The 9,484-nt window shown below is 41.4% G+C and overlaps 1 protein-coding gene across 11 annotated transcripts in view; it reads left to right on the plus strand.

The window, feature by feature from the left end:
• The window catches only part of SPSB4 (splA/ryanodine receptor domain and SOCS box containing 4), a 341,175-nt gene that overhangs the window by 79,701 nt on the left and 251,990 nt on the right, over window positions 1-9,484 (plus strand). The gene's annotated exons all lie outside the window — the stretch shown is intronic.

Here is a 9,484-nt window from a genome sequence, read left to right on the forward strand (position 1 = left end):
CAAAAAAACTATAGTGATAGGTTCCTGCTGAGAACAGTTGAGCTGTAAGCAATGGAAATCTTGAATGAACACGCATTGTTTTATTGTGGTAGCATTTAGAAATTCTCATGAGGTTCCAGCATGCAGGGCACAGTGCAGGAAAAGATGACAGGATGTCCCACACAACGAGTAGGTCGTATAAAATACTACAGGTAGATGGAGTAGGCCAGTGGGAGATGGGGAAGAAGGGCAACTGGATGGCCATTGGAATGGGCTGCCCAGGGAAGTGGTTGAGTCACCATCCCTGGAGGTCTTTAAAAGACGTTTAGATGTAGAGCTTAGTGATATGGTTTAGTGGGGGACTTGTTAGTGTTAGGGCAGAGGTTGGACTAGATGATCTTGGAGGTCTCTTCTAACCTAGATGATTCTGTGATTCTGTGATTGGCTTAACCCAAAGTACAGAATCTACTTAAGAAAAACTATGAAAACTTAACAGTGTTGAATATTAGAATATTCTAATCAGTGTGATCAGGTTTCTCATCAAGAAATCTTGTCTTCCGCTGTAATACTGTTAGGGCAGGAATGTGCCAGTGAATTGAGGGATAGGCAAAGATTTGCCCAAAAACTGACAATTTTTTTCCAAGAGCATTAAAACTTGTTCACAACCATAAAAGTTGCTGTAGGTGGGTACTTGTGCAGGGGTATGTTATATGCTCATTTATGAATAACTTTTCATGAAGAGATAAAAATGCAAGAAATTTTCAGACTATTTCAGTCATCACATTGTGTATTATTTGCACTGTGTGAATTCCTGTTGCAGGAGTTGTCTGTAGTGGTTCATCCTTGAAACCTGAACTTTCCTTCAACTTTCTCAGTTATTACTTTGCCTATAAATCTGTCCATAACCCCCTGAACAACATTGTCTTTGAACTCCAGTGCATCTACTCGGTGAAATTCTCATCCAAGCTTTAATCTTCTCGCACCTCGATATGTTTTAAGTTCCATCTTTATGGCCTGGCATACACAAGCTGAATTTAATGGTGATAAATGTGCTTCTTGAGAGTAAAAGCTATAAAGTGTGCATTAGAGATTAATCCAAGCCAAATCCTCATTCCCAACATGCTAAACTCGTGTAAGCTTGAACTGGGAGGAGCTGAGGAGCCCAGCTTGTAGCTTAGGCTCATCTCTAGTATCAAGTACTTCTTTTTGTTGTTGGTTTTAAAACAGCGTGTATTTATGTTAGGTGTCTTTTCTACTAGAAAATATTTAGATCACTGGAGTTAACTGTCTCAATTTACCTTCATATTGTGTTCGAGAGCCAATTGAAGAGTTCTTTTATGGAAGTATTTGAGGGCAGGAGAAGAACAAACAAATCAAGATCAGAAAGCAAAATCTTTTCCATCCTTACTATTTATGTTTTCCTGATACCCACAGGGAATGAAATCATAGATGCGCTTCCTCTTTCAGAAGAGAAGTGGCCATGGTGTTCTCTCTCTTTCTCTTTTTCTCAGAGCATGCAAATCTATCGAGCTGTAACAAAAACCGCTTATTACAGGGTTTTGCTCCATTCATTTGCTGGTAAAATTCATTATTATCTGGATCTATTTTGCAGCTTCTGAATAACAGTGCAGTGCTAATAATCTGTAAGTTGGATGAATAGTGTGTTAAAATGTTTTCAAATACAAATCAGAGCAGTGATTTTTATTACTGTAAATGGAATTATTATAATGCACATGTGCATTTAAATTAGCTTCCCTAATTCAGAAAATGAAGGTTTTCAGGAGAGTTTCCACTTTGTTGTCACAGTGCATCTGTTTGTAGATTTGGTCCAGGTTTGGGCCCAGGGCCAGACTTGGTATTGCCCCATGCTGTAAATGTGCTTCATCTAGAGCTTTTTAAGGTGAATCGTAGGCCCACCTGGAGGCAAAGAACTGTGCTTAACTGCTGTTCAGACAGACACTGAAGTCATGATGATGAGCTAAAAAGGCCCTTGAGGCATGGCTGAACACTTGTTTTTGAAGCAGTGTAATAATACTAAAAATTCAGATGAAGATCCAGCAGCTCCACGGACATGTCTGCTCCGGAAGAGTTTATGATAACCAGTGCACTCACACAAACCAGTGCTGCCAGTCGTCAGGGGTGTCTCATCGGGTTGTGAGAGAGATGGCAGCAGCCCAGTTATGTTGGAGCTACTATGACCTGCCCTGACAACTAGTGCTAGTAATCCACAGGCTGTCTCATACCTCTCTCCTTACATCTGCAAGGTGTTTGTGTTGGTGTATTTTGATTTGTCGTAGACCTGTCAGCATTGTTGTGTTGGAGCAGTCATTTTTACATCTACGAAGTGGGTAGCAAGCCTTTTGGGTGAAGTCCCGCAGCAAATCGCTTCATCTCAGTTTGCAGTCCTGTCTTTAACTCCCACTGCTCCCAGTTCAGGCTGGGAAGGAGATCAGTCCCTGGGCCAAGGCATTTGTTTTTCTTTGTTTTAGGGGGAGGGAAAGGGAGGACAAAAGAGCACCAGCTCTGATTACGGAGCTCCCTGGGGTGATGGACAGGTACGCTCCTGGGCCCTCTCAGCTCCGCAGGGCTCGCCTCGGGAGCAGCAGTTTAAAGTCCTGCTGCAAATTTCCTGTGGACTCTCTGGACAAGACATTAACCCACTGTTTATCACTGTCCTTTCATTAGTAAAATTAAGTGTTGACAGATTCTGCTTTCTACTTGCAGGGACCAACACTAAGTTAGTACTTGTAGAGTACACTGAGCTTCCTAAAAGAGGGATGCTGCAGAGCGTAGATGTGACTCTCAGCATACAGCCCTCCTACAACTGCCGACAGGCAAATTACTTTTCTAGGGAAAGCACTCCTGTAAACCATGTGCTTCAGGCATATGTTTAAGACTACTAAATTGAAATCATTATGAATAATTTTTAAGCTTGGATTTAGGCATGTGCTGTGGTGCTTTCTGAGGCAGGACCCATAGTCTCATCTTCCTCAAAGCAGATTACAGATAGCGAAATGTGAAAAAGAAATTGCAAGGAGGTTCACAGTTGTGCTCAAATGACACATTCTTTATCAAACCTCGAAAAGCAGCCACTAGTTTGGGGGAATTTTGTTTGGTTCATTTTCATTCTGTTCTGCTTTTCAACTCTTTTCTTCTCAAGAAAGCACAGCTGGAGATGATTAACTGAAAACAAATGATACTGCAGAATATCTGCTTGTTCATTGCTGCTCTTTCAGCTTAATTCTGCTAACTGATGCCTGATTGAAGCTTTAAGCAGTGCACAACTGTATTTTACGCTTTGATGCAAAAGGTGTCTGTAAACCAATTCCCCCACCCAACATAAGACAAGGGGGGCAGAAGCGTAACGCTGAGTCATTTCTCTCTTCAGTCTTCTTTACCTTCCTTTCCCCCTTCAATATACTTAATTTCAAGTACCAGATTTTTGGAGGTTAGCTCAGATGCAGGGGTTGTTGATGTTATTTTTGTATATTTACTTCTTTTTGCCCAGTCTGCTAAAAGCAAGGTGCTGATGTGGTGCTACATAAGGCTTTATTTGTCCTAGAAGACAACTGCTGGAGATGCTGCTTATCAGCCTTGACTGAAAACAAAATCTCACCATCTGCTGCCCGTTATGCTGTTGAAGAAGGAGCGCGATAGCTTGCAGCTGTATGTGAAAGCGCTGCGGGGGGTGAGGTGACGGCGGCGGGGCTGCAGGAGGGCGTGCATTCGCTCTGTCCCCAGCCGTCTGCTGGACCCCTGCTCTTGGGCAGGCCCTTGTGGGAACATGGGAAAGATGACAACGCTCTTTGGTGTTCCCTTTCCACCAGCAGAACTCTTGGGAGGGGTTGTTCCCCTGGCCCACCTGAGCCGTAACTAAAATGCGATGTTCCGAGGCATTCCATGTGTACGACTTGCTGGGTTAGGCTGCAGAGTTTATAGGCATCTGTGGGAAAAACAGATAAGTGATTTTTTCAATCCTGTTATGCTTTGACTGAATTTTCATTGCTGTTAGGAGATTTATTAGTATTTTTTATGACCGGTCATAGCCTGTGTTCTTTAAAATATTATTTGCAATTTCCTTTCTCTAGAATGTGCCATTTAAGGAACATAAGTCAAATTTTCCATCAGTTGCATCAGGGAAGTCATAAATATGTCAAAGGGGGTGTATTTATGTATCGTATTATGTGGGAGAAAGAATTTGGCCTGTACTGTGTAAAATTAAAACAATAATTAAGCTCTGGCAGGAAGGTTGGAAGGCAAACTGCTGGCTTATATATATTTGTATGTTTATTGTACGTGATAATTAAAGAGTAGTTATAAATTCTCATATACTCTAATTCCCTCTAATGGAAATACTTAGGTCACATTACCCCTTGGCAGGTGTTTTCATATCTGGAGGAAGAGGGAAAATTCAAGAAAAAGATTAAAAAGGGGTGCTTTGGTCTAAAGTATGGTGGGAACGCCGGTGCCCTGATGGGGCGGGGGGTTGTCCATCAGAACGGGCAGGCATCAGACAGCAGTGAAGTATGCAAAGTGTGCGATGAGAAGTGAGCGCGGAAAAGAACTTCAGGGCTGGGACCGGAGTGGTGCTGAATTCCTGGTGGAGAGGAGAGGGCAGGAGTGGGAGTCCAGCAGTGTCCGCCAAGTACGTAGCATTTATAGAAAACATTATGCCTAAATTAAGATATGAACGGAGGCATCATGTATTTCCTCAGTTTCCTAGATTCTTCTACGCATCAGGCTTTTGCACAGAGACTATTTTCTTTCTGTGTCCTTGAGGCAGTGTGTCTGCACCCGATTCCTCTTGCAAAGTGACATGTATTTGGGAACAAGAAAGATGATGCAGCGGTTGCCTCATTACTGAGAACTGTTCACTCGTGGCACTACTGTTCACACTGCAAAGTTAGGTCTAGGGAGATGCCATCTGCTCATTTCGTGATGTGTGATTGCATTTGTCTTGTGATGCTGCACTTTTTCTTTTTTCTTTGCCTTTTAAAGCTGCCTATCAGAGTTGGAAACTAACGTGAATTGCTGAGTGTAAGTGCTTTTTATTAATATTTTAAGACCAAAAATATCAAATATAAGTAATTTGTGTAATTGGTAGACACCAAAATAAGCTTTAAATAAATTCTTTGTAATTCTTTCTAATTTTTTGTGGCAACGATTCTCACCAAACCTTACTTCATTTTTCAACCAGCTTTAATTTTGCTTTTCTTAAGACTATTTTTATTTTATAAAATAAGATAAAAATGTTCTTCACAGATCAATGAAAGCCGTGAACATTATGGGTTGTTTTAGCTTTAAAAATTTGTTTCAAAAATGATTATTGTCATTTGGCAAATAACTGTCCTGTGCTAAAAGCTCTTCTCTTGTACAAGCATTATGTAATGTCACAGTTAATAGCATTTAACGTTATTGGATGCTAAATGACTTTAGTATCTCGACTATAAAAGCCTGTTTACAAAGACGAGGCATTCTTGTTGGAGTGCCAGATTGTTAAGTAGCTACAAGTTGCCAAAACTCAATGAACTTTCAGCCGGTAATGATGTGCGAATTGCTATCAGGGCTGCGTATTTATTGGCAAAATGCTCACGAGTGCTTCTTGTTCATAGCTACAGACGTGGCTTTCCCTTTGTCCTTAAACCATGAGTGCGGCCAGCGGGACGGGTACGTCTAGGAGCAGCTGCGCACCTCGCACGCAGCTCCTCACAGTGGAGGGCTCGGGGGGATCGTGGCCCTGCCCGAGCAAATGTCAATTTATTTATTTATTTATTCATTTATTTATTTTAAACGGGCCTTCTTTGTAAGCTGGTACAAAATTGGGAGGTATGGGAGCTCACCTCTGCCACACAAACTGAGCAGTGTTATTTTCTCACCGTTCTGTTTTCCTGTTAAAAACCAGTTTTCTGTGATGTCACAGCCATGAGAAGGTACCTCTGGGTAAAGAGGTTTCATAATAAACTGTAAAAGAGAAGATTCCTGAAAACCCATCCAGAAACGTGACGGGAGCCTGGGAGGAGGCCCCGTCCCGGACGTCACCAGCTGAGCTGCGGCTGCTCGCTCTTCTCTCAGTTCTGCTGGAGCCCGAAAGGAAACGTTGGGTTTCCTGTGCAAAGCTCGCTGCGTTGCGCTGGAATATCTCACTCCGAATTTCTTAGCCTGGTTGGGAATTCAGTACAAAGAGCCATTCTTGTGAATCTTGTTTTTTTTGCAATTTTGTATTTCAGCTTAGTGATTCATTCCTCCTTTTTCTAATGGATAGAGCGTTACTGGAGTCCACATAACTTAAGTGAAATGGCTGGGCGTGTGCTTTTCGGGGGATTGAGTCCCTCCAATTCCCTTCTGTTGTGGGCTATTCTAAAAATACAACATTTCTTTAGAAAAAGGATAAAATATAATGCATGCTAGGTGTAGTAAATACTGTGATATTCTGAGTTATCGTTTTCTGCTCTTGCTATGGACATCAACCAGTTAATAGCCCTGTATTAAAAAAAAAAATAAAAATATTCAAGGTAAAAAATTAGTGTTGTAGAAGAAAAATGTCTTTTCAGTAGCCAAATTTACAGATGGACATGTGGCTTCAGAATATCCAGATTGCGATCTCGTGTGTTACAATATCCTCTTCTCATTTGCACTGTTGAGTGTTTGGGATGCACAAGGTCTTTGTGTGTGCTTTAGGTGGGGGTGCACAGCAGGGCATGCTCAAGATGGTTGAATTTTTCCTTTCCGAAGGGATTGAGTTTCTCGCGATGGTTTTGTTCCTGACTGAATTTCTGTGAAAACACAAAGCGATTCTGGTGTTTGCATGTGAGTGAAAGAGGCAGTTCTGCTGTTAGAGCAGATGATGAGCAACCTTGCAGCCATCCAGCTCCTGGCCAGCATTGTGTGCTGTCGTTGGCCCTGTCCCCCCTCGCCCAGCTCCAGCAGAGGACATGTCAAAGCCGGTGAATCACCAGCACCATGGTGTGGGCCACGGCAGAGCCTGGGCTGGGCACCAGCACCGAATGTTAAAGCCTCTCTGAAATTACCGCGTGGTCACAGCTGGCCTGCGGGGCAGCTGCACGCCGGCGTGCCTTTGCCCTGCCGGTTTCCGAGGCGGGGGACTTGGTGGCACCCTTCTAGCCCAGGGTGCTGGAGAAGGGTCCCCAGCTGTGAGCATGCCCTCCCAGCGCCCGGCAGGATATTGCTGAGGGACGCAGCCAGACGCCAGAGCTGAAAGGGGCTCCCTGCTGCCGCGGGGCACGGGGTCAAAGACACCTTTGCACAGTCCTTACACACAACTTCTCCTGCCCTCTCACCATATTAATACAAATTAATACAAATGGCACCACCTGGAATTTGCCCAGTTCTCAGAACCTAACTTGTGCGTCTTCAAACCCAAGCTTTCTTCCAAATGATCCTCATTTGTAAAATACGTAATAAAAATGTGAGATGGGAGAGTGCTTGTACTGAGGCACATAGCAAACGTTTAATAATCTTCTGTTGAGATAGGCTGCCTGAAAATTTTCAGTCTTTAAAAAGCTTTACAATTATATAAACTATTTTGAAACCTAAGATTTCTTTTCCTGAATTTATTTTTTGATCATTTAGGACTATTCACAGCTGCAAGAAGTTTTTATTTACAATGCGATCGTTACAGTTTTTTCTTGAGTTGTTACAGCCAGCACCCCAGAAAATATAACGTCTATTTAATATTGTAGGACAAGCCTGTTATAGTTTTTGTGTGTGTGTGGGTATGTGTTGTTTTTTCTTTTTTCAGTTTGAAGTGTTGTTGGATAGAAAGGAGAATAAAGAGAATATAGTTAAATTTTCAGGCTGCAAAACCACATTCAGTATTTGCAATTTAGCAGCTGTTGCAAACACTTCGGGACATTTTCTTTAGCATTTGAACATTCCCTGCAGAAGTGAGAAAAGAGACGTTCACTTAGCATTTCAAACGTGAAAAATATTTTAACCTTTCCTTAAATTGTGTTCTAAAGTTTAGAATTAACTCTGTGTCTGGCTGCACAGATGGCTATGTTTTGCATTTTCCTTTGTCTAGGAGAAAAGGAGACCATGTGATCAGTTAATGGCTTAAAACAGTTAGTCTTTATTTTATATGTTCTTTATGAGACCTCAGGGATTCAGGGAAGATACTTGGAAGATTGTTGTTTATGGTGTAAGACCTGTGATATGTATTGTACTCCGTGTCCTGGAAATTATGAGCTATTTTTGTTCCTACTTATTAATCCCGGTTAATGAATTTTACAGCTTCATCCCTTAAGAATTAACATTCATCATTCTGGTGTGCAAAAATTAAAACTCGGATCACCAATGTGTAGAAGTTTCTACTTTATTACTGGAACATGTGGACTCTTTTAAAAAACTTCTAATAACCGAATTCTACATGAACTAGAAGTGGATTTTAAGGAGTGGTTTTAAAGATAAATATGCTTTTTAGTCTTTCAGCATACCACAGAATGCTTTGTAAGCTTTTTCCCTGGTCAATTTTGGGAAACAGCATAATGAACTGTGGACTCTACAAATCAAATGTGGTGCTGGGATAAGTGACAGAAAATCCATGAAGTTAGTGGTGTGTCAATTTTAGTATATAAAACCAATCCTTAAATCTGGTATTTTGTGCTTTGTAATGATTTTCTTACAAGTAGATTTTAAAATTATATCAGCTGAAGGATTGGTAGAGTAACATGTAGATGTGTAGATCTACATATGTGGCACATACAAGAACTCCTGACAAACCCCATGGGAGCTGAACAATTTTGAGGGCTTGTTTAAAAAAAAAAAAAAAAGTTTATAAAAGGCTCTTGCTGTAATATAGGCACATGGTAGATTTTTTTTTCCTCCCATTTGGAAGTATATTAATACTTTTTTTTTTTTTTTTAAAAAAAAAAAAGGTTTTAAAGGCTACTACTGTTTTTATCCTGTAAAGATAAAATTTTCCTGTAGTCTTTTCTTTTAAGCTCTTACCCTTTTATAGCAACATGTGCAACCAGACGCATCTGATTAAAGTTGTTCTGGAAGAGGGGCATAACTGGTTAGAGGCTTTACAGCTTTATTCCCGTTCCTGCTGCAAAATTATTTCCATTGCAGTGGATCCCCACAATCACAGGTCATTCACGTTACAATCAAATAGAAATGCTGCGATGTTCCTGCCGTTCTACGAGATGTGCAGATCAGGATAGGAGATCGGGGTTAGGTGGTTCGAGGTGCTGTGGTCACTGTTTGGGCCTCCAAGCTTAAGTGCTATCTACCAGGCATTTCTGACAGATACTTAACTCGTTTCTATTAAACTAAGAGCAGCTACAGATGTTGGTTTTTGTGTTTTGGGAGTGTTTGTTTCTGTCTGAGAACATATACGCAGTGGCTTCCAGTCAGCTGAATCCTCCTCATTTATTCATGGGGTAAAGGTTGCATTTCCTCTAGGTTTTCGAGGGTGTTTTATTTATGTTTTTGCTTCCAATGAGCTTCCTAGAAAGAAAGGCTAAGTGAGTGTCGCAGGAAACGT

The sequence above is a fragment of the Anser cygnoides genome, chromosome 9 (genome assembly GCF_040182565.1).
Source record: "Anser cygnoides isolate HZ-2024a breed goose chromosome 9, Taihu_goose_T2T_genome, whole genome shotgun sequence".
NCBI classification, from domain to species: domain Eukaryota; kingdom Metazoa; phylum Chordata; class Aves; order Anseriformes; family Anatidae; genus Anser; species Anser cygnoides.